This window comes from Pan troglodytes, chromosome X (genome assembly GCF_028858775.2).
Source record: "Pan troglodytes isolate AG18354 chromosome X, NHGRI_mPanTro3-v2.0_pri, whole genome shotgun sequence".
In the NCBI taxonomy this organism is placed as follows: Eukaryota; Metazoa; Chordata; class Mammalia; order Primates; family Hominidae; genus Pan; species Pan troglodytes.
The window spans coordinates 128,382,369-128,409,049 of NC_072421.2; positions in this window are offsets into that span (position 1 = coordinate 128,382,369).

A 26,681-nucleotide genomic window follows, 5' to 3' on the forward strand; every position below is an offset into this window, starting at 1 on the left:
AGCTTTCCACTGTATTTTTTGACCTATCAATTATTTATAAGGTATTGCTTCATTTTCAAACAATTGAAGGTTTGGGGATATTTATTTAATATTGGTTTCTAGTTAATTTTCATTTTGGTTACAGAGCCTCTCCTATATTACTTCAGTCTTAACAATTTGTTGAAACTTGCTTCATCACTCAACATATGGTCTTTTTTGGGAAATGTTCTGTGAGCTCTCGAATATAGCGTGTTTTCTGCTATTTTTGCAAATGGTATTCTATGTATGTCGATTAGGCCGACTTCATCTGTTGTGTTGTTTATATCTTTATATAAGTACTGACTTTCTGCATTTTCTGATTTACTTTGAGAAATGTGTTAATTTTTCATACTACAGTTGTAGATTTGTCTATTTCTGCTTTGTTACATGAACTTATGTGTTATGTATTTAAAAATGTGAAATTGTGTGCACAAACATTTATGATTTTTACATCTCCCTGTCGAGGTTGTATTATGCCCCTACGAACTAGTGATTTTTGTATCTTCCATTTAATTCTTTCTTAATCTTTGAATTCTGTTGTTGAATTCCTTTGCCATTATGAAATATCCTTCTTTCCGTAAGTATACTTTGAGTCATAATAATATAGCTATATCAACTTTCTTCTAGTTATTGCTTACATGGTGTGTATCTTTTCCCGCTCTTTTATATTTGACTTTCTTCCATGCTTTAGGCAAAGTGTCTCTTTTAAAGAGCACAGAGTTGTGTTTTTAAAATCTAATTTGAAAATCTTTGTCTTTTTACTAAATTGCTTATTCCATTTGCATTTCTAAATGTGTTGACTATAACTTATTATAATAAAGTGCACAAGTCTTAAGTGTGCAGCTTCATGAATGTTTATACATGTAAACACCTCATAACCACGGCCGGACCAAGATATAGAATATTTTCAGCATCTAGCAGGCTCATTTTGCCCCTTCCCAGTTATCCTCATAGAAGACTACTATTCTGACTTCTATCATCATAAATTAGTTTTGTCTATTTTTAGTATAATACTCACGGAATGACACAGTGTGTACTCTTTAGTTCTACTTCTTTCATTCAATATATTTCAGTTAGATTCATCAATGTTGTTGCGTGTGCTAGTAGTCTATTTTTAATTTTTGTGTAGTATTCCATTATATGAATTTAACATTTATCCCATCTACTGTTAATGGAATTTTTGTTGTTTTCAGTTTGAGACTATTATGAATAAAATCAATGGGAACACTCTGTACATATCATTTTTAAATACATGTACTCATTTATCTTGGAAAATATATCTAGATATATAGCAAAATATATCTATTATTGCATCATAGGGCAGGCATATGGGTTATTTAAGTATTCTGTCAAATGTTTTTCCAACATAGTTAAAATTTTACTCACACCAGCAATGTATAAAAGTTCCAGGTGCACCACTTCCATGTTGACACTTACTATTGTCAGTATTTTTAATTTAAGTCATTCTTATGGTCATGTAGTTGTAACTCATTGGTGGACTTAAATTTACCTAATAATCATTGATGTTGAGCACTTTTTCAAATGCCCTATTGGCCATTTGGATATCTTTTTTTTTGAGAAATTCCTTTCAAGTATTTAGCTCATCGTTAAAAAAATCAAGTTTATTGAATTATAAGTTACATAAAATAAAATGCACTAAGTTAAAGTGTACAGTTTGATGAATTTTGACAAATTTATTCACCTATGTAACCAGCACAATTAAAATATAGGACATTTCCATCACTACCTCACCCCAAATTCCCTTGTGCCCCTGTGCAGTCAGTTCTTTCACCCCTAACTCCAGACAATCATTGATCTGTTTTTTTTGTTATACTTTTCTTGTTCCAGAATTGCATATAAATGAAATTATATAGTTTGCACCCCTTTGTTTCTTACTTCTTTCACTCAGCAGAGTGTTTTTGAGATTTATCCATTTTGTTGCATGTTCCAGTAGTACATTCCTTTTAATTGCTGAATAGCATTCCATTGCATGGATATACAGAACATTGTGTATTCATTCACCTGTTGATAAACATTTGGGTTGTTTACAGTAAAAAACTGTTATGAATAAAGGTGCTATGACATTTGCGTACAAGTATTTGTGTATATATGTATGCTTCCATTTATATATATTTATATATATGCATCCATATGTATATAAATGGAATATTTATATGGAAAATGGAAAATATATATGGAAAATGGAAAATATATATGAAAAATATATATAAATGGAAGCATATATATATATATACACACAAATACTTGTGTGTAAATGTCATAGCACCTTTATTCATATCAGTAAAAAACTAGAAACAACCAAAATGTTTATCAACAGGTGAATGAATAAACAATGTATAAATATATATATATGCTTACATATACATATATACACATATATATATATACACACACATATATATACACACATATATACATATGCTTCCATTTCTTTTGGATAAATATGTTGGAGTTTAATTGCTGAGTTATATCATAAGTATATGTTTAACTTTGTAAAATGTTCTCAAACTTTTTTCCAAAGTGGTTATACGACTTAACATTCCCTTTATTGATGAGATTACTTGTGTTTTCATATCCTTGTCGCCAGCAGTCTTTTTTTTTTTTTTTTTTTTTTTTTTTTGGAGACGGAGTCTTGCTCTGTTGCCCAGGCTGGAGTGCAGTGGCGTGATCTCAGCTCACTGCAACCCCCGCCTCCCAGGTTCAAGCAATTCTCCTGCCTCAGCCTCCCGAGTAGCTGGGACTACAGGCGCACACTGCCATGCTCAGCTAATTTTTTCTATTTTAGTAGAGATGGGGTTTCACCATTGTTGCCCATGCTGGTCTCCAACTCCTGAGCTCAGGCAATCCACCTGCCTTGGCCTTCCAAAGTGCTAGGATTACAGGCGTGAGCCACCGCGCCTGGCCAACTAGCAGTCTTTTAATTTTTCTGAGCATTGAGCATTTTTTCATAAGTTTATTTACCATCCAAATTATCCTTTTGTGATGTCTGTTAAAATATTTTGCCTATTTTATTGTTATAAGAGATCTTTATGTATGTTGTGTACAATTCCTTTATCAGATATTTGACTTTTATATACTTGCTCCTAATCTGTGGTTTGCCATTTAACTTTCTTTTTTCATTTCATTTAATTTTATTTTTAACTGACAAATAGTAATTGTACATATTCATGTGGTACATAGTCATGTTTTGATAAATATAGTATATCATGATCAGTTTAGGGTAATTAGCATATCTATCATCTTCAACATTTATCATTTCTTTGTGTTGGGAACATTCAATATCTTTCTTTTAGCTATTTGAAACTATATAGTAGTTTGAAACTATATAATATGCTGTTAACTGCAGTCATCCTATAGCAGTATAGAACACTAAAACTTATTCTTTCTATCTAGCTATAATTTTGTATTCCTTAACAATCTCTCCCCATCTCTCCATTTCCCCCTACCCCTCTCAGCTTGTAGTACCCTCTGTTCTACTTTTTACTTCTATGAGATCAATTTTTTTTTAGCTTCCCCATATGAGTAAGAACCTGCAGTGCTGACCTTTGCGTTCCTGGCTTATTTCACTTAACATAATGTTCTCCAGTTCCATCCATGCTGCTGTGAATGACAGAATTCTTTTCAATGGCTGAATATTCTATTGCATATATATATATATACACACACCACATTTTCTTTATCCATTCATCTGTCGTTAGACACCTAGGTTGATTCCATACCTTGGCTATTATGAATAGTGTTATAATAAACACAGGAGTGCAGATATTTTCTTGAATATACTGATTTATTTTCTTTTGGATAAATTCCCAGTAGTGAGATTGCTGGATCATATGGTAATTCTATTTGTACTTTTTTGAGGAACCTCTATAATATTCTTCATAGTGGCTGTACTAGTTTACATTCCCACGAACAGTATATAAGAGTTCCCTTTCCTCTACTTTCTCACCAGCATTTGTTATTTTTTTGTCTCTTTGATGATAGCCATCCTAACTGGTATGAGATGATACCTCATTGTGGTTACGATTTGCATTTCTATGATGATTAGTGATGTTGAGGATTTTTTCATATATTTGTTGGCCCAATGTTTTTAGTTTCTTTCAAAGAGAAAATAATTTTGTGAAAGTCCAATTTATTGTACTAGGAACAACTACATATGTATTGCTTTTAGTACATATCTGTAAATATCTGACATAAATTATAACCTTATATCCTAAAACCACTCATCCTGATAGAGTCTATTTTCTTCATTTTACTAAAGGGAAAACAAGGTTCAGAAGTATTAAGTGACTTGTTAGCAATGTAAGAATGGCTTGATTTTTTAAAAAAGAAGTATTAAGTGACTTGCTTGAGGCTGCACCCAGAGGTACCAGAGTTGGTATTCAAACCCCATCCATCCAAATGGCCCCAGAACCAGAACTTCCTGCACTACATGACACTGCCCTCTACTATCTGCATCCTCTGACCACCTCTTTACAACAGATGAGACAAAAGGGTGGAGCATTATGTTGCTCAACCTCAGCTGGAAACATGTATTTTGGACAACTCAATATTTTCACCCTACACATATTAGATAAAGTAGACTTCAAAGCAAAAAACAAATACCAAAGGGAGACATATAATGATAAAATAGCTAACACACCAAGACGACAAAGCAATCCTAAATGTGCCTGCATGAAACGACAAAGCTGCAAAATACATGAAGCAAAAACTGATAGAACTGAAAGGAGAAGCAGACAAATCCACAATTATAGTTGGAGATTTCAGCATCCCTGTCTCAATAACTGTAGAAGAGTTAGACAGAAAATCCATAAGGATATAGAATAGCTCAGCAGCATCATAGCCTGTTAGTTGGATCTAATTGGCATTTATAGGACATCCCATCCAAAAGCAGAATACACATTCTTTTCAAGTGTTCATGGAACATACACCAAGATAGACAATATTCTGTGCCATAAGACAAACCTCAACAAAATTTTAAAGTTGAAATCATTACAGAACATGTCTTACAACTATAATGAAAAAAAAAAACGTAGAAATTAGTAGCAATAACAGGAAACTGGCTAAACTCTAGGAAAGTAAACAACACACTTAAATCATCCATGAGCCAAAGGGAAAGTTGCAAACAACATTTTATAAAAATACAAAATACAAAAAATACATTGAATTGATCTAAAATGAAAATACACCATATGAAAATGCGTGGAGCACAGCTAAAACAGGTCTGAGAGTGAAATATATAGCACTAAATGCATGCATTAGAAAACAGGAAATAGAGGGAGGAGCCAAGATGGCCGAATAGGAACAGCTCCGGTCTACAGCTCCCAGCGTGAGCGACGCAGAAGACGGGTGATTTCTGCATTTCCATCTGAGGTACCGGGTTCATCTCACTAGGGAGTGCCAGACAGTGGGCGCAGGCCAGTGGGTACGCGCACCGTGCGCGAGCCGAAGCAGGGCCAAGCATTGCCTCACCTGGGAAGCACAAGGGGTCAGGGAGTTCCCTTTCCGAGTCAAAGAAAGGGGTGACGGACGCACCTGGAAAATCGGGTCACTCCCACCCGAATATTGCGCTTTTCAGACCGGCTTAAAAAACGGCGCACCACGAGACTATATCCCACACCTGGCTCGGAGGGTCCTACGCCCACGGAATCTCGCTGATTGCTAGCAGGGCAGTCTGAGATCAAACTGCAAGGCGGCAGCCAGGCTGGGGGAGGGGCGCCCGCCATTGCCCAGGCTTGATTAGGTAAACAAAGCAGCCGGGAAGCTCGAACTGGGTGGAGCCCACCACAGCTCAAGGAGGCCTGCCTGCCTCTGTAGGCTCCACCTATGGGGGCAGGGCACAGACAAACAAAAAGACAGCAGTAACCTCTGCAGACTTAAATGTCCCTGTCTGACAGCTTTGAAGAGAGCAGTGGTTCTCCCAGCACGCAGCTGGAGATCTGAGAACCGGCAGACTGCCTCCTCAAGTGGGTCCCTGACCCCTGACCCCCGAGCAGCCTAACTGGGAGGCACCCCCCAGCAGGGGCATACTGACACCTCACACGGCAGGGTATTCCAACAGACCTGCAGCTGAGGGTCCTGTCTGTTAGAAGGAAAACTAACAAACAGAAAGGACATCCACACCGAAAACCCATCTGTACATCACCATCATCAAAGACCAAAAGCAGATAAAACCACAAAGATGGGGAAAAAACAGAACAGAAAAACTGGAAACTCTAAAACGCAGAGCACCTCTCCTCCTCCAAAGGAACGCAGTTCCTCACCAGCAACGGAACAAAGCTGGATGGAGAATGACTTTGACGAGCTGAGAGAAGAAGGCTTCAGACGATCAAATTACTCTGAGCTACGGGAGGACATTCAAACCAAAGGCAAAGAAGTTGAAAACTTTGAAAAAAATTTAGAAGAATGTATAACTAGAATAACCAATACAGAGAAGTGCTTAAAGGAGCTGATGGAGCTGAAAACCAAGGCTTGAGAACTACATGAAGAATGCAGAAGCCTCAGGAGCCGATGCGATCAACTGGAAGAAAGGGTATCAGCAATGGAAGATGAAATGAATGAAATGAAGCGAGAAGGGAAGTTTAGAGAAAAAAGAATAAAAAGAAATGAGCAAAGCCTCCAAGAAACATGGGACTATGTGAAAAGACCAAATCTAGGTCTGATTGGTGTACCTGAAAGTGATGGGGAGAATGGAACCAAGTTGGAAAACACTCTGCAGGATATTATCCAGGAGAACTTCCCCAATCTAGCAAGGCAGGCCAACATTCAGATTCAGGAAATACAGAGAATGCCACAAAGATACTCCTCGAGAAGAGCAACTCCAAGACACATAATTGTCAGATTCACCAAAGTTGAAATGAAGGAAAAAATGTTAAGGGCAGCCAGAGAGAAAGGTCGGGTTACCCTCAAAGGGAAGCCCATCAGACTAACAGCGGATCTCTCTGCAGAAACCCTACAAGCCAGAAGAGAGTGGGGGCCAATATTCAACATTCTTAAAGAAAAGAATTTTCAACCCAGAATTTCATATCCAGCCAAACTAAGCTTCATAAGTGAAGGAGAAATAAAATACTTTACAGACAAGCAAATGCTGACAGATTTTGTCACCACCAGGCCTGCCCTAAAAGAGCTCCTGAAGGAAGCGCTAAACATGGAAAGGAACAACCAGTACCAGCCACTGCCAAATCCTGCCAAAATGTAAAGACCATCGAGACTAGGAAGAAACTGCATCAACTAACGAGCAAAATCACCAGCTAACATCATAATGACACGATCAAATTCACACATAACAATATTAACTTTAAATGTAAATGGACTAAATTCTCCAATTAAAAGACACAGACTGGCAAGTTGGATAAAGAGTCAAGACCCATCAGTGTGCTGTATTCAGGAAACCCATCTCACGGGCAGAGACACACATAGGCTCAAAATAAAAGGATGGAGGAAGATCTACCAAGCAAATGGAAAACAAAAAAAGGCAGGGGTTGCAATCCTAGTCTCTGATAAAACAGACTTTAAACCAACAAAGATCAAAAGAGACAAAGAAGGCCATTACATAATGGTAAAGGGATCAATTCAACAAGAGGAGCTAACTATCCTAAATATATATGCACCCAATACAGGAGCACCCAGATTCATAAAGCAAGTCCTGAGTGACCTACAAAGAGACTTAGACTCCCACACATTAATAATTGGAGAGTTTAACACCCCACCGTCAACATTAGACAGATCAACGAGACAGAAAGTCAACAAGGATACCCAGGAATTGAACTCAGCTCTGCACCAAGCGGACCTAATAGACATCTACAGAACTCTCCACCCCAAATCAACAGAATATACATTTTTTTCAGCACCACACCACACCTATTCCAAAGTTGACCACACAGTTGGAAGTAAAGCTCTCCTCAGCAAATGTAAAAGAACAGAAATTATAACAAACTATCTCTCAGACCACAGTGCAATCAAACTAGAACTCAGGATTAAGAATCTCACTCAAAGCCACTCAACTACATGGAAACTGAACAACCTGCTCCTGAATGACTACTGGGTACATAACGAAATGAAGGCAGAAATAAAGATGTTCTTTGAAACCAACGAGAACAAAGACACAACATACCAGAATCTCTGGGACACATTCAAAGCAGTGTGTAGAGGGAAATTTATAGCACTAAATGCCCACAAGAGAAAGCAGGAAAGATCCAAAATTGACACCCTAATATCACAATTAAAAGAACTAGAAAAGCAAGAGCAAACACATTCAAAAGCTAGCAGAAGGCAAGAAATAACTAAAATCAGAGCAGAACTGAAGGAAATAGAGACACAAAAAACCCTTCAAAAAATCAATGAATCCAGGAGCTGGTTTTTTGAAAGGATCAACAAAATTGATAGACCACTAGCAAGACTAATAAAGAAGAAAAGAGAGAAGAATCAAATAGACACAATAAAAAATGATAAAGGGGATATCACCACCGGTCCCACAGAAATACAAACTACCATCAGAGAATATTACAAACACCTCTATGCAAATAAACTAGAAAATCTAGAAGAAATGGATACATTCCTCGACACGTAAACCCTCCCAAGACTAAACCAGGAAGAAGTTGAATCTCTGAATAGACCAATAACAGGAGCTGAAATTGTGGCAATAATCAATAGTTTACCAACCAAAAAGAGTCCAGGACCAGATGGATTCACAGCCGAATTCTACCAGAGGTACAAGGAGGAACTGGTACCATTCCTTCTGAAACTATTCCAATCAATAGAAAAAGAGGGAATCCTCCCTAACTCATTTTATGAGGCCAGCATCATCCTGATACCAAAGTCAGGAAGAGACACAACAAAAAAAGAGAATTTTAGACCAATATCCTTGATGAACATTGATGCAAAAATCCTCAATAAGATACTGGCAAACCGAATCCAGCAGCACATCAAAAAGCTTATCCACCATGATCAAGTGGGCTTCATCCCTGGGATGCAAGGCTGGTTCAATATATGCAAATCAATAAATGTAATCCAGCATATAAACAGAGCCAAAGACAAAAACCACATGATTATCTCAATAGATGCAGAAAAAGCCTTTGACAAAATTCAACAACCCTTCATGCTAAAAACTCTCAATAAATTAGGTATTGATGGGACATATTTCAAAATAATAAGAGCTATCTATGACAAACCCACAGCCAGTATCATACTGAATGGGCAAAAACTGGAAGCATTCCCTTTGAAAACTGGCACAAGACAGGGATGCCCTCTCTCACCACTCCTATTCAACATAGTGTTGGAAGTTCTGGCCAGGGCAATCAGGCAGGAGAAGGAAATAAAGGGTATTCAATTAGGAAAAGAGGAAGTCAAATTGTCCCTGTTTGCAGACGACATGATTGTTTATCTAGAAAACTCCATCGTCTCAGCCCAAAATCTCCTTAAGCTGATAAGCAACTTCAGCAAAGTCTCAGGATACAAAATCAATGTACAAAAATCACAAGCATTCTTATACACCAACAACAGACAAATAGAGAGCCAAATCATGAGTGAACTCCCATTCACAATTGCTTCAAAGAGAATAAAATACCTAGGAATCCAACTTACAAGGGATGTGAAGGACCTCTTCCAGGAGAACTACAAACCACTGCTCAAAGAAATAAAAGAGGATACAAACAAATGGAAGAACATTCCATGCTCATGGGTAGGAAGAATCAATATCGTGAAAATGGCCATACTGCCCAAGGTAATTACAGATTCAATGCCATCCCCATCAAGCTACCAATGACTTTCTTCACAGAATTGGAAAAAACTACTTTAAAGTTCATATGGAACCAAAAAAGAGCCCGCATCGCCAAGTTAATCCTAAGCCAAAAGAACAAAGCTGGAGGCATCACACTACCTGACTTCAAACTATACTACAAGGCTACAGTAACCAAAACAGCATGGTACTGGTACCAAAACAGAGATATAGATCAATGGAACAGAACAGAGCCCTCAGAAATAACGCCGCATACCTACAACTCTCTGATCTTTGACAAACCTGAGAAAAACAAGCAATGGGGAAAGGATTCCCTATTTAATAAATGGTGCTGGGAAAACTGGCTAGCCATATGTAGAAAGCTGAAACTGGATCCCTTCCTTACACCTTATACAAAAATCAATTCAAGATGGATTAAAGATTTAAACGTTAGACCTAAAACCATAAAAACCCTAGAAGAAAACCTAGGCATTACCATTGAGGACATAGGCATGGGCAAGGACTTCATGTCCAAAACACCAAAAGCAATGGCAACAAAAGCCAAAATTGACAAATGGGATCTAATTAAACTAAAGAGCTTCTGCACAGCAAAAGAAACTACCATCAGAGTGAACAGGCAACCTACAACATGGGAGAAAATTTTTGCAACCTACTCATCTGACAAAGGGCTAATATCCAGAATCTACAATGAACTCAAACAAATTTAGAAGAAAAAAACAAACAACCCCATCAAAAAGTGGGCGAAGGACATGAACAGACACTTCTCAAAAGAAGACATTTATGCAGCCAAAAAACACATGAAAAAATGCTCATCATTACTGGCCATCAGAGAAATGCAAATCAAAACCACTATGAGATATCATCTCACACCAGTTAGAATGGCAATCATTAAAAAGTCAGGAAACAACAGGTGCTGGAGAGGATGTGGAGAAATAGGAACACTTTTACACTGTTGGTGGGACTGTAAACTAGTTCAACCATTGTGGAAGTCAGTGTGGCGATTCCTCAGGGATCTAGAACTAGAAATACCATTTGACCCAGCCATCCCATTACTGGGTATATACCCAAATGACAATAAATCATGCTGCTATAAAGACACATGCACACGTATGTTTATTGTGGCATTATTCACAATAGCAAAGACTTGGAACCAACCCAAATGTCCAACAATGATAGACTGGATTAAGAAAATGTGGCACATATACGCCATGGAATACTATGCAGCCATAAAAAATGATGAGTTCATGTCCTTTGTAGGGACATGGATGAAATTGGAAATCATCATTCTCAGTAAACTATCGCAAGAACAAAAAACCAAACACCGCATATTCTCACTCATAGGTGGGAATTGAACAATGAGATCACATGGACACAGGAAGGGGAATATCACACTCTGGGGACTGTGGGGGGGTGGGGGGAGGGGGGAGGGATAGCATTGGGAGATATAACTAATGCTAGATGACGAGTTAGTGGGTGCAGCGCACCAGCATGGCACATGTATACATATTTAACTAACCTGCACAATGTGCACATGTACCCTAAAACTTAAAGTATAATAAAAAAAAATAAATAAATAAATAAATAAAATAAAAAATAAAAATTACCTTGGGAAAAAAAAAAGAGGAAATATTGCAAATCAATAATCTAAATTCTCACCTCAAATAATAAAGGAGAGCAAAATGTACCTAAAGCAAGTGGAATAAAGGAAATAATAAAGACAAGAACAGAAACCAGTGATATTGAAAACAGAAAAGCAATAATAAAAATCGATGAAACAAAGAGCTTGCTCTTTTAAAAGATCAGTAATAGTGACAAACCTTTAGCAATACTGACAAAAACAAAATAAAAAAAACAGGCCGGGCTCCGTGGCTCACGCCTGTAATCCCAGCACTTTGGGAGGCTGGGGTGGGTGGATCACTTGAGCCCAGGGGTTTGAGACCAGCCTGGGCAACATGGCAAAACCCCATCTCTACAAAAAGTACAAAAAATTAGTCAGACATGGTGGAGCATGCCTGTAGTCCCAGCTACTCAGGAGGCTAAGGTGGGAGAATCACCTGAGCCCAGGAGTTCAAGGCTGTAGTAAACCATGATCGCACCACTGCACTCCAGCCTGGGCAACAGAGTGAGACTCTGTCTTAAAAAAATAAAGGGAAAAAAAATCACATATTACAATATTAGAAATGAAACAAGGGATATCACTTTACACTATGCAGACATCGAAAGTATAATAGAGAATTATAAGAATAATTCTACACACATAAATTTGAAAACTTAGATGAAATAGACCCATTAATTAGAAAGCATAAACAACTACAACTCACCAAATATGAAATAGATTATTGAATAGCCTTATAACAATAAAGGAAATGAAATCATAATTTAAAAATTGCCCAGAAAAATAAATTTCCAAGCTCTCATGACTTCACTGGAGAATTCTACCAAACATTTAAAGAAAAATGAACAACAATTCTATACAATCTATTCAAGAAAATAGAAGACTAGGGAATATTCTTTTTATGAAGCTAGTACTATGCTGATACCAAAACCAGACAAAATCTGTACCAAAAAGAAAACTACATACAAATAATTTCCCTCTAATACAGACACAAAACTCTTCAACAATATTTTAGTGAATATAATTCAGTAATGTATTTTAAAAATGATACGCCATGACCAAGTGGAGTTTACTCCAGGGCTATGAGGCCAGTTCAATATTTGAAAATTAATCAATATAATCCACTATATTAACAGGCTAACGAAGAAAATTATCATATGAATGCATTAAAAGCATTTGTCAAATTTTAACACTCATTCATTATAAAAACTCTCAGAAAAATAGTAATAGAGGGTAATTTCCTAAACTTGATAAAGAGCATGTACAAAGCACCTACAGCTAACATTATACAGGAAAAAATATTTAACATCATTAGTGTAATGCACATTAAAACTACAATGAGATATCACTATACACGTATTAGAACAGCAACAACTTAAAAATGACAATACCTAATGCTGTCAAGAATGTGGGGAAATGGAATCTTTCATACATTGCTGGTGGGGATGTATAACCTTTCTAGGAAACAGATTGACAGTTTCTTCAAAACAAAACAAAACATATACTTGCTATATAACCAGCAGTCATACTCCTGAGCTTTTATTCCTAAGAAATAAAAACTTATGTCCACACAGAAACACATACACAAATATTCATAGTACCTATATTTATGACAGTCAAAATTTGGAAACAACCCAGATACCCTTCAATGAGTGAATTTGTAAACTGTTGTAACATGCGTACAATTAAAAAGAAACAAACTATTGCTATACACAACAACCTGCCTGAATTGCCAGAGAATTATGCTGAGTGAAAAAAGCCAATCCCCAAAAGTTACATGCTGTATGATTCCATCTGTATAACATTCTTGACATGACAAAATTATAAAGATTGCAAACAGATTAGTGGTTGGCAGGGATGAAAGAGGGAGTAGAGGTGGAAAGGAAATGGAGGTGAATATAAAAGAAAAACATGAATGATCATTGTGGTGATGGAAATATTTTGTATCTTGACTGTATATATATCGGTATTCTAATTGTGGTATTTTTCTGTGCTTTTTCAAGATGTTACTGTTGAGAAAAACTGGGTAAATGGTACAGAGGAACTTTCTGTTAATTTCTTCCAAATGCAGATGGATCTAAAATAATCTCATAATAAAAATTTAATCAAAACATTTTCTGAGATCATAGAAGGAAGTCTCAGGAAGCTACCACTTTTGGGGAAAAGCAAAACATTGGAAAGGCAGCACCCCTTAGAGACTTGATAAAGGAAAGAAGGATGCAAGAAGGGAAATTAAAATTCTTGCAGAAACAACAAAAACAGAATGACAGAATCAGAAAACACACCATGACCATTAATCACCACCATCATCACCATCACCACCACCAAAAACCCCAACTTTGTTACACCAAAGTAAAGGGCACTCTTGAAACAAAAAAGCTTATTTCACCTCTACATCCCAATGCAACTGTTCTTGCTGTGCAGGAAAATATTTTATTTAAAAATGACCTGAAGGTGACTGTCAATATTCATACATAGGTACTGTGAACAAAGTCAGAAAATTAGAATCAAAACATTTTGGCATTAAAAATTTCTTCCCAAATCAAGCATGAAGCAAAAGGAAATTGTGAGACTTCACAAACCAGTAAAAATGCTTTAAATTAGAAATTCAAAGCTCATAGCAGAAGTGGACATAAAAACAAATGTATGTAAAATAAGAGTTGGCTGAATTCAAGAAATTAATTGATGTCAAAATCATCATAGAAATGAGGACTAAATTGTAATCAATAAGTGAAAGACAGCTTGGCTCACACTGTATTTCCTTGAGTTTCTTGAACATGCTACTCCATTGTTGTCTTGCTTTCTATGTTATTGTTGGGAAGTTTGGTGCTAAACTTATTTTCATTCTTTTAAAGTTACTTCAACTTTTTGCCAAGAGGCCCTGAGCTTTATTTATTTACATTTGAAGTCTAAGATTTGGCACTGAGATTTTTATTGGTGCCAACCATTCTGGATCAGCTTTCCCCCCATACATGACGGACTGTATCTAGTATGACAATGCTGGTTTTATTTTGTTGCTGGAAAGTTTTTTTCTTTTAAGTATACTTTTAAACATTAGTTCTGTTTTATTGTTACATGGGGAATACATGGAGGTAAAGGGATATCAAATAAAGATTAAATCTGACAAACCAGGTAGTAGAAGGTTAAGTAAGGAAAGTAAGAGTATTATAAAAGACAGTAGTGTAAAGGTAACCACTAGAACAAAGTGACAAACCTGCCTAATTACCAAGGCAGGAAAAGAGCCCACATAGACACACAGAAAGTACAATATAATACTTACAGTGTGACGGCTCCCATGAGATGTCAGTTTGGCTGGGCTATAGCCCCCAGTTGTTCCATCAAACACTAATCTAGGTATTGCTGTTGAATGTTCTTGCTGATGCAATTAAAGCCCCTAATTCATTGATTTTAAGTAAGAGAGATTATCCTGGATAATCTGAGTGGGCCTGACTGAATCAATTAGGTAAGTCTTAAAAGCAGGGCTGAAGTTTCTCGAAGAGACAGAAAAAATTCTTCCTGTGGACAACAGCTTTGGCCTGTGCCTGTGGAATTTGAGCCTGCCAGTGAACTTCCCTTCGTCACTGCTTGCCCTAAGGATTTCAGGCTTTTTTAGCTAGGCCCTACAATTGCATAAGCCAATTCATGTAACAGACATACACCCTACATGTTCTACTTCTCTGATTCAACCTGACTGACACACACAGTAATAGAATAAAATAGGATGACAGAGTTGAAATTAAACATATCAGTGATATCAATAAATGTGAATGGGCTTAATTCACTATTTAGAGAAAATGATTCAGAGGAAATACAAGGTGAGTCTGGAGCATCTTGTAGTACCACAAAATAAGGAAGTAGTTTTTCTAAAAAAAAGGTAGGGCATGTCAAAGTGACACAGAAGGACAGAAGGCAATGCGAAAGAGCTCCCAATGAGCAAAGATGGAAAAATCTGGACAACAAAGTAAATCATGTACTACTGGATTATTACCCAAAGTACAAAATAAAAATATTTGAATCCTTAGTGGTATAAATAGATGATTGAATAAATAAATAAATGAGGGAAACAAGACAAATTTTCTTACAAAAGAATTCCATGTTTATCAGAAATTTATCAGAAATTTCTATAGATTCTCCCCTCTTGGAGATGATGCTTAATTATTATTGCCACCACCACTCCTTGAGTTTGGGCAAGACTTAGTGACTTCTTTCCAAACGAGGAAAAAAATCATCTTTACAGTAAAGAAACTATCACAACTGGCATCAGGATCCCTCATGTGACTCCCCCATATGCTTTAAATCCCTTTGACTTCCCCTTTTGCTACTAGCTGGAGAAAACTGCATTTAAAAGTGTTCATGTGATTTGACTAGGCTCACCTGAATAATCTTCCTTTTTTGAGGTCAACTACGCTGTGTAACACAATCATGAGAGGTATCTCATCATATATTAATATATCTATACAGGTTCTAGAGATTAGGGTATGACATTTTAGGGGCCATTTTAAGAATTCTACTTAACATATCGTCATATAAATATACATTTAAAATTAATAGTTGGGTGCGGTGGCTCTTGCCTGTAATCTCAGCACTTTGGGAGGCCAAGGCAGGTGGATCACATGAGGCCAGGAGTTCGAGACTAGCCTGACCAACATGGTAAAACCCCATCTCTACTAAAAATACAAAAATTAGCTGGGTGTGGTGGTGCATGTCTATAATCCCAGCTACTAGGGAGGCTGAGGCAGGAGAATCGCTTGAACCTGGGAGGCGGACATTGTGGTGAGCCTCCCAGCTCACCATTGCTGGTGAGCACTCCAGCCTGGGCAAAACAGCAAGACTGTCTCAAAAATAAATAAATAAAATAATTAAATTAAATCACACTTACAGAAAACTGCATTTGTATGAAGAGTTTTTTTTTTTTCGGAGAAATTGTTCTCCAAGAATCATCAGGTCTAACTGTAATACAATTTATTGGAAATTTATTACATTGTTATCACAACCTAAAAATGCATGTTGCTTTCATTATGTCAATTAAAAATGAGGTTACTTGCCAGGCATGGTGGCTCACGCCTGTAATCCCAGCACTTTGGGAGGCCGAGGCGAGTGGATCACAAGGTCGGGGGATTGAGACTATCCTGGCTACGGAGAAACCCCATATCTACTAAAAATACAAAAAAATTAGCCGGGTGTGGTGGCAGGCGCCTGTAGTCCCAGCTACTCCGGAGGCTGAGGCAGGAGAATGGCGTGAACCCAGGAGGCGGAGCTTGCAGTCAGCCGTGATTGCACCATTGCACTCCAGCCTGGGCGACTGAGCAAGACTCCATCTCAAAAAAAAAAAAAAAAAAAAAAATGCGGTTACTAAAATTAAAAACTTTGAGGATCTAATAAATAATTTTCACAAAAGTGAGCCAAAAAAATCTTATGATCAATAAAAATACCACATTAATAAAATATTATTCATTGTATTATATAAAATTTTGACACCATTTTTGCAATTTGTATGTTTATATATCATTCAGGTATCATGTATCATTGCATGTGCAATTAAAGCCCCTGATCCACTGAATTTTAAGTAAGGGAGATTATCCTGGATAATCTGAGTGGGCCTGACTAAATCAATTAGGAAGTTTTAAAAGCAGGGTTGAGGTTTCTATAAGAAACATTTATGTATCATTGTTATCTATATTACATTTTATATGTAATAAAATATTTTAAGGAAAAATGTTGATATTTTAGTACCTTTAACATTTTTAAAAAGCTTTATGAATAAGGGGCCCTCCATTTTCATTTGCACTGGGTCCCACAAATTATGTAGCCCCAGCTTTAACCCGACAAGAGCATTACAAAAAAAGCAGATTACAAACCAATATCCCTCATGAACATAGATGCAAAAATCTGTTAAAAATATTGACAATTCAGGCCGGGCACGGTGGCTCACGCCTGTAATCCTAGCACTTTGGGAGGCCGAAGCCGGCGGATCACGAGGTCAGGAATTCGAGACCAGCCTGGCCAACATAGTGAAACCCCGTCTCTACTAAAAGTACAAAAATTAGCTGGGTGGGGTGATGGGTGCCTGTAATCCTTGCTACTCAGGAGGCTGAGGCAGGAGAGTTGCTTGAACCCCGGAGGTGGAGGTTGCAGTGAGCCAAGATCACACCACTGCACTCCAGCTTGGGTGATAGAGCAAAAGCAAAACTCCGTCTAGGAAAAAAAAAAAAAAAATATATATATATATATGTATACGTATATATACGTATATATATATACGTATACATATATATACGTATACGTATATATACGTATATATATACACGTATACGTATATATATACGTATATATACATATATACACGTATATATACATATATACACGTATATATATACACACACACAATTCAAATCCACCAATATATAAAAGGAATAATACATTATGAACAACTAGTGTTTATTTGAAGAATCAAAGTTCTATTTAATGTTCAAAAATCTATTAACTTAATAATATTAAGAGAACAAAGATTTTTAAAAACCATATGATCACAACAAAGGCAGGAAAATCTTACAAAATTCAATAACAATTCAGAATGAAAAGAAAAATTCAGCAAACTAGGGAACTTCCTCAACCTAGAAAAACCAACAGCTAACATAACATTTAATTGTGAAATATTAAATGCTTCCCTCAAGGTTAGAAACAAGACAAAAATGTCTGCTTTCACTATTTGTATTCAACATTGTACTGGAGGCCCTGGTAAGTGCAATATGGTAAGAAAAATAAAGGGCACAAATATTGAAAAGGAGAAAAGTTGAACTAGTTTTCTTTTTTTTATACCCAACATGATTATTTACATATAAACCCTAAGAAATATTCAAAAAATGGAAAATTTACAAGACAAAAGGTCAATACATAAAAACCAATTGTATTTATATATACAAGCAACAAATAATTGGAATATGAAATTTAAAAATTTACCAAAGCTCAAAATATAATATTCATATTTAATAAAAAATATGTAGGCTCTCTACACAGAACACTCAAAACGTTGAAGACCTAAATAAACTAGGGAATGTTTTCATATAAAGTGTTCATGGCTTAGAAGACTCAATATTTTAAGATCTGAAGTTATTGCACATTCATTCTTGCTTTCAACAGGATTCTGTTAAAAATTCCAGCTGGATTTTTTCATAGAAATTGTCAGGATATTTCTAAAATTTCTATGGCCATGCATCTTGACTAGAATAGGCAAAAACATTCTTGAGAAAAAGATTAAAGTAGGAGTATTTACGCTGATTTTAATATCTAAAATAAAGCTATGGTAATCAAGATAATATGGTATTTATATATGAAAACAGATCCATGGAACAGAAATAAAGTCAGGAAATAGACCAACTCACATATTACCAAGTGATTTTTGACAATGACACCAAGGCGTCAAAACAACTAAATATCAGCATTGAAATAAATGAACCTTGTTTCATACCTTATACCATATACAAAAATAAACTCAAAATGGATCATAAATATAAAAACTAAAACTTTAAAACTCTTAGAAGTCATAAGAGATTATCTTTATGAACTGGAGGCTAGGCAAAGTTTTTTTAAATGTATAAAGCACTTAAGTTGATCGCATAAAAGTAGAGTAGAATAGTGATAACTAGAAGTTGGGAAGAGTGGAGGGAAAGGGATAGCCAAAGATTGGTTAATGGATACAAAATTAAAGCTAGATAGGAGGAATGAGTTCTGGTGTTCTATAGAACTGTAAGGTGACTAAGTTAGCAATAATTTATTCTGTGTTTTCAAAGAGTTAGCAGAGAGGATTTTGAATGTTCCCAACATAAAGAAATGATAAACATTTGAAATTATAAATATGCTAATTACCCTGATTTGATCATTACACATTGTGTACAGGTATTGAAATATCACACTGTACTCCATAAATATGTTCAATTATTATGTGCCAATTAAAAATAATTTTTATGAAAAATCAAGTCTGTCTTAGAAATAAGTAAATACAAGAACAATATACACTAAAATGCATAAGAGAAATTATAAAAGCAAAAAATGATGAAATAAAAAATGATATGTGTATTTCATAAAAACCAAAAATGTCTACTCATCAAAAAACAACATTAAGAAAATAAGAAGACAAGCCATTGTACTGAAAAATATATTTGTGATACATATAACTGACAAATGACTCACACACAGAACATGTGAAGAACTCCTACAACTCAATGATAAAAATAAGCAACCCAATAAAAATGTCTAAGTTTTTAAAACTTAGACATTTCATAGAAGAGTATCTACCAATGGCCAGTAAAGATGCTCAGCAACATTAGCCATTGAGTTAAAGCCATAGCAATGTACTACTACACACACACCAAGATGGTTACAGTTAAGACGACTTTCAATATCAGATGTTGCAGAGGTTGAAGAGTATCTGAATCTCTTGTATGCTGCTGGTGGAAGTGGAAAATGGTATAACCACATTTCAAAACTCTTATAACTCCAAACATATGCTATGTGGTAGGGTTCTTCAGAGAAACAAAACCAATGGGGCATGTATAGATGTATAAGACAGGTTATGGGAATTGGCTTATGTGATTATGGAGACTAATAAGTCCCACAATCTGCCATCTGCAAATTGTATAATTAGGAAAGCAGGTGATGTAATTTAGTCTGAGGCTGAAGGCCTGAGAATAGTTGGGGGTGGGAGTGAAGAAGGGGTCTGCTGGTATAAATTCCAGAGTCCCAAAGCCTGAAAACTAGCAGCTCTAATGTCCCAGGGTAGGAGAAATGGATGTCTTAGTTCCAGAAGAGAGAGAAGAGGGAATTCACTCTTCTTCCACCTTTATGTTCTATTTGGGCCCTAATTGACTAGATGATGCCAGCCCACATTGGTGAGAGTGGATCTTTTTTACTCAGGCTACTGATTCAAATGCTAATCTAATCTGGAAATACTTTCATATACATGCCCAGAAATAATGTTTAGTCAAATATCTGGGCAGTTTGTGATCTAGCCAAGTTGATGCATAAAATTAACCATCACATATAACTACCTTATAATCCAACAACTCTACTCCTAGATAATTATTAAAAGAAATAAAGACCATATATCCACAAAAAATCTTAAATGAGCATGCTCATTGCAGCTTTGTTCAGAATAGCAAAACATTGGTAACAATTTAAATGTGCATCAAAAGGAGAATGCATAAGTAAAGTGTGATACATTTACATGATTAAATAACACTCATAATAGTGGTTGCCTCTGGGTGGAAGGGGGATAATTAACTTGAAAATGGCATGGGGGAACTTTCTAAAGTGCTAGCAATATTCTGTGTCTTTATATTGGTTTTAATTACACAGGTGTGTTCATTTGTTAAAATTCTGATCAACCTGCACACTTAAGATCTGTTCATTTTACCAACTGTAACTATATCTAAACAAAATTAACATTAAAATGTATGTTATTAAACCAGCGTTTATGGAGAAATATATAGGTAAATATACAAATGTAAAATATATAGTATATATTTAAAGAAGAAAAATTGAAAAATTCTCAGGAGGCTGAGGCAGGAGAATTGCTTGAACCCAGGAGGTGGAGGCTGGGCTGCAGTGAGCTGAGATTGCACCGCTGCACTCCAGCCTGGGCAACAGAGCAAGACTCTGTCTCAAAAAAAAAAAATCAACAATCTACATGTCTAACTCAAGAAGATAAAGAATTGATAGATTCTGTGGCAAGACTGATCAAGCAAATAAAAGAGAAAAAACAGAAGTTACCAATTTCATGAATTTCATTTAATATCCTACAGATATTAAAATGATAATAAGATATTATGAAGAATTTTATGCCAAAAACTTTAAACTTTTGATAAAACAGACAAATTCATTTAAAAATTTTACCAAAACCAACACTAGAAAAATTGAAAATGTGAAGAGTCCTGTATCTATTATACTAAAGAAATACAAAACCGTAATTAAAAACCATGCCACAGGAAATAAAACAGCCAGGCCAGATGACAACACTGGTGAATTCTTCTAAATATTTAAGGAGGACATGTAACACAAATTGCTTTTGAGGGAAGAAAAACAGGATACATTTAGCAACTTGTTTTATAAGGCAAGCATAATTTTTACTTATAATATGGAAAAAGACATTATTTTAAAAGGATAATTATAGGTCAATATCTGTCCTGAACATAAATGCAAAAGACCTAAAATTTTTAGCAAATTGTATCTAGCAATATGTAGAATACTGTACTATATTATAAATACATAGTAAAATTTATTGTAGTAGGAGCAGTGTTTCAGTATTTAGGAATTTAGGGTTTAAGGCAACTTTATAGAGCATAACTACTTTGAATAATGAGAATTTACTGGAAATACATACAGCCATCCCTCAGTATCTATGTGGGATTGGTTCCAGGATCCCCCTCAAATACCAAAATTCATGGGTGCTCAAGTCCCTGATACACAATGGTGTAGTATTTGCATATCACTTATGCACATCCTCCCATATACTTTAAAGCATCTCTAGGTTACTTGCAACACCTAATACAATGTAAATGTCATGTAAATAGTTGTTATACTGTATTGTTTAGGGAATAATGACAAGAAAAAATCTGTACATGTAAGCACAGATATAACCATCTGGTTTTATTTTTCAAATATTTTTTATCTGTAGTTGGTTGAATCCACAAATGTGGAATCCACAGATACTGAAGGTAAACAGTATAATCATAATCCATGAGTGTTATTATTTTATGGGTTCAAGTAAAGTGTAGAAACCCTACCTCCTTTTACATTCCTGAGTCCTTCCCCATTTATGATATAATTGTCTTAAATATTTTTTACATATATTTAGAACCACAACAGTGTTATAATTTTTCCTCCACATATCACATATAATTTAAAAACTCAAGAATGAAAATTTCTTGTCTTTACTCATTTTTTTAATTTTATGATCTTTCTTCCTTCCTGATGTCCCAAGATTTATTTTTTGTCATTTCCTTTCTGTTTACAGACCCATTCTTAGAGGGTAGTTCTGCTAGTCACACATTTTCTTAATTTTTCTTCATCTGAAAATATCTTGATTTCCCCTTCATTCTTATAGGATATTTTTTCTGGATATAGGATTCTGAGCTGACTGTTCTTTTGTTTCAGCTATTGAAAATGTTGTGCCATTTTCTTTTGGCCTCTCTATTTTCTGACGAGAAATCTGATGTCATTTGAATAGTTTTTCCTCCCATGGATAATGTGTCATTTCTCTCTCACTGCTCTCAAAATTTTTCTTATTTCTTTTTTAGTTTTCAGAAATTTGACTATGCTGTGTCTTAGTGTGGATTGCTTGGGGTGTATACTGCTTGGGGTTTGCCCAGCCTCTTAAATATGTAGGTTTGTGTCTTGTAACAAATGTGAGAAATTTCAGCTATTCTTTCTTATAGTACTTTTCCAGCCCTTTCCTTTTTTTCCTCTTTTTTATAGGACTCCAGTGACGTGAATGTCCTGTTGTTTATTATAGTTCTACAGGTTTTGGGGGCTCTATTCATCATTTTCAGGCTATATTTTCTCTCTATTGGTTAATTTCCATTATTATATTTTCCAGTTTACTAATTTTTTTCCTCTGTCCTCTCCATTCTGATGTTGAGTCTGCAATGAATTTTAAAGTAGTGTTATAGTATTTTTCAGCTCTAAAATTTTCATTTTTTTCTTTTATACATGTTCCATTTCTTTGTTGAGACACGCTCTCTTCCTTGAGTCTCTGTTTTTCATTTGCTTCAAGTATGTTTGCAATTGTTCACTGAAACATATTCATGATGGCTGCTTATAATCTTAGGTAATTCTAACAGTGGGAGTTGAACAATGAGAACACATGGACACAGGGAGGGGAACATCACACACTGGGGCCTGTCAGGGGGTGGGGGGCTAGGGGAGGGATAGCATTAGGAGAAATACCTAATGTAGATGACAGGTTGATGGGTGCAGCAAACCACAATGGCACATGTATACCTATGTAACAAAACTGCACGTTCTGCACATGTACTCCAGAACTTAAAGTATAATAAAAAATAGAAATTATATACATTTAGGGTGTACAGCTTGATGGTTTGATATATTTATACACTGTGATATGATCATTACAATCAAGGTAGTTAACATACCTATTACCTCACATAGTTACCACTATTTTAATGTTCAGAATATTTAGGATCCACCCTCTTAGCAAATTTCAATTACTGTATGCAGTACAGTATTGTTAACTAAAGATGCTGTGCTGTAAATTAGATCTCCAGGACTAATTTATCTTGCATAATGGACACTGTACCCTTTGACCAATAATTCCCCTTTCTCTATACCTCTCTATTCCTCTTTCTCTAAACCTCTGGCAACCCATTCTACTCTGTGCTTTTATGAGTTTGACAATTTTAGAGCCCACATATAAGTGAGATCATGCAGTACTTGTTCTTCTGTGTTTGGCTTATTTCACTTAATAGAATGTCCTCCAAGTTCATTCATGTTGTCACAAATGGCAGGATTTCCTTCCTTTTAAAGGCTGAATGATATCCCTTTGCATATACACCACATTTTCTTTATCCATTTATCTGTTGGTAGACATTTAGGTTATTTCCACATCTTGGCTATTGTGAATAATGCTGCAATAAACATGAGAGAGCGAATATCTCTTTGAAATACTTTTTTTATTTCTTTGGGATATACGTCCAGAAGAGAAATTGCTGGAAGATATGGTAGATATATTTTTAATTTTTGGATGAACCGCCTCATTATTTTTCAAAATGGCTGTACCAGTTTACATTTTCACCAATAGTGTATGAGGGTTCCCTTTTCTCTACATCCTCACCAACACTTGTCATCTTTTGTCTTTTTGTAATAATCATCTTAACAGGTGTGAGGTGATATCTCATTGTGGCTTTAATTTGCATTTCCTTGATGATTAGTGATATTGAGCACATTTTCATATACCTGCTAGCCATTTGTATGTTGTCTTTGAAGGAATGTCTGTTGAAGTCCTTTTCCATTTTTTAAATTGGAGATATATATATATATTTATATATATAGCTATTGAGTTGTGGAAATCCCTTATATATTTTATTTGTCTGTGTTAAGAATAAGGAATTGGCTCCCTAGCATCTCCCAAAGCTGACCAAATAAATGTGTTCTGGCTTGCTTTTTTATTTCATTGTATTTTATTTATTTTAGTTTTGCTCGGTTGCTCGGGCTGGAGTGCAATGATGCAATCATAGCTCACTACAGCCTCAAACTTCCGGGCTCAAGCTATCCTCCTGTTTCGCATCCTAAGTAACTAATACTAGAAGCACACATCACCATGCCTGGCTAATTTTTTTATTTTTATTTTTTAAGAGACAGGGTCTCGCTCTGGACCCGGGCTGGAGTGTAGTGGCACGATCGTAGTTCACTGCAGCCTTGAACTCCTGGGCTCAAGCGATCCTTCCACCTCAGTTTCCTGAGTTGCTGGGACTACAGGCATGCACCACTGCACCTGCCTCCTTTGCATTGTTTTAATATCATGATGAGTTCATGTATCTAAACATTTTTATATGTTAAAATGACTGCAGTTATTGTTCTTTTTAATGATCAAATTGTTCTATCTTCCACTGGAAACCACTTAGGTTGGCTTCTGTGTCCTTTTTGACAAAACCTAAATAGCGTTTGTTAGTTTTCTTGCTTTCTGGCACGACAGAAAATAGCTTTGAATCATCTTTCTTGATATATAGAATGATATTTGCATGATATATAGAATCACCCATTATAATTTGAGGCTCATCATATATATTTCCCGCCACAGACTCAGTATGAGCTATTTCTTCAATGAATCCTGATTCCTTTTAATGGGAAATAGTGTTTAGAGACCACAATCTGAATGCTGTGGCAGTTAGTTTGCTACTATGTTCATATTTTCTAAGAGTTTTCTATGATCAGAGCTATTAAATAAATATGTGTTAAGAAGATTACATCATGAGTTCATACTAACATTTCAAATTAAAGTATAGGGTTATAGGGTTTTTATTTATTTTATTTCATTTTATATTCATATCTCTTTTCCCATATGTTGAAAACCTTAATTTGCTTTATTCTAAAATATTTATTATGGTGCTATGTATGGACTGAATGTTTGTGGTCCCCCCTGCTAAATTCATATGTTAAAATGCTAATCCCAATGTGTTGGTATTTGGAGATGGAGCCTTTGGGAGATAATTAGATCTTGAAGGTAGAGTCTTCCCAAATGGAATTAGTGCCCTTTTAAGAAGAGGCCAGAAAGCCAGCTAACTCTAGTTCTGCCATATGAGGACACAGTGAGAAGGCAGCTGTCTACTAGACAGAAGAGGGCTCTCACCAGAACCCAATCATGCTGGTACTCTGATCATGGACTTCCAGTCTCCAGAACTGTGAGAAATAAATATCTGGTGTTTATAAGCCACCTAGTTTATGGTATTTTATTATAGCAACCTGAACTGAATAAGACATATGGTTTCATAACCTTACCAATGTTATTGCTAACAATATGGCTACTGAAAATGCTTTAAGATTTATTTGTAGCTGCTTTTGTTCCTAAGGTATATCCCACTGTGGATGTGTAGTTAAAGTATTGTGTTTTACAATCACTTGAAATAATTCCTTTCTGTATGGTTAAGGTTATGTTACCATCTCAATATAAGTTAAATTCATCAGTTTCATTTTGTGTTTTGATTTTTAGTGATTGCTTTATCATTTTATTTTACTTTTTAATAATTTATAAAACAGCATTATGGTTCCAAAGACAAATATATAAAATACATTACATTTACATACGTTTAGCTTCCTTTATTGTTCTTTTCACCCTGGTTTCTCCCTCCTCATAAGTTGCCATTTTTATTATTTTTGGTTTATCCTTCCAGTATTATTTTAAAATATACACATAAATACACATTCCTATTCTCTCTCTTTATCAGATTAAAGCTATCATACTGTATACATTATTCTGCACTTTGTTTTTATAACCTAACAGTAGATCCTGGAGATCACTTAATAGCAGCACATACGAAGATTCCTCATCCCTTTATGTAGCTACATAAGCTTTTTTTTTACTGTGTGGCTATGAGTAGGTTACTCAGTCTCTAAAGAGAGTACTTTAATAGGAACAGTGTCACGCAACAAGCCTGGGAACATAGCAACCAGGGCACGAAGAAAAAGTGTCTATTCCAAGTTATGGGCAGTTACTGGCTTAAAGAGAAAATTGCTCAAACAGTGAAAGCAACATTTCAATACTGAGCTGTTTGTGGCAAAAAG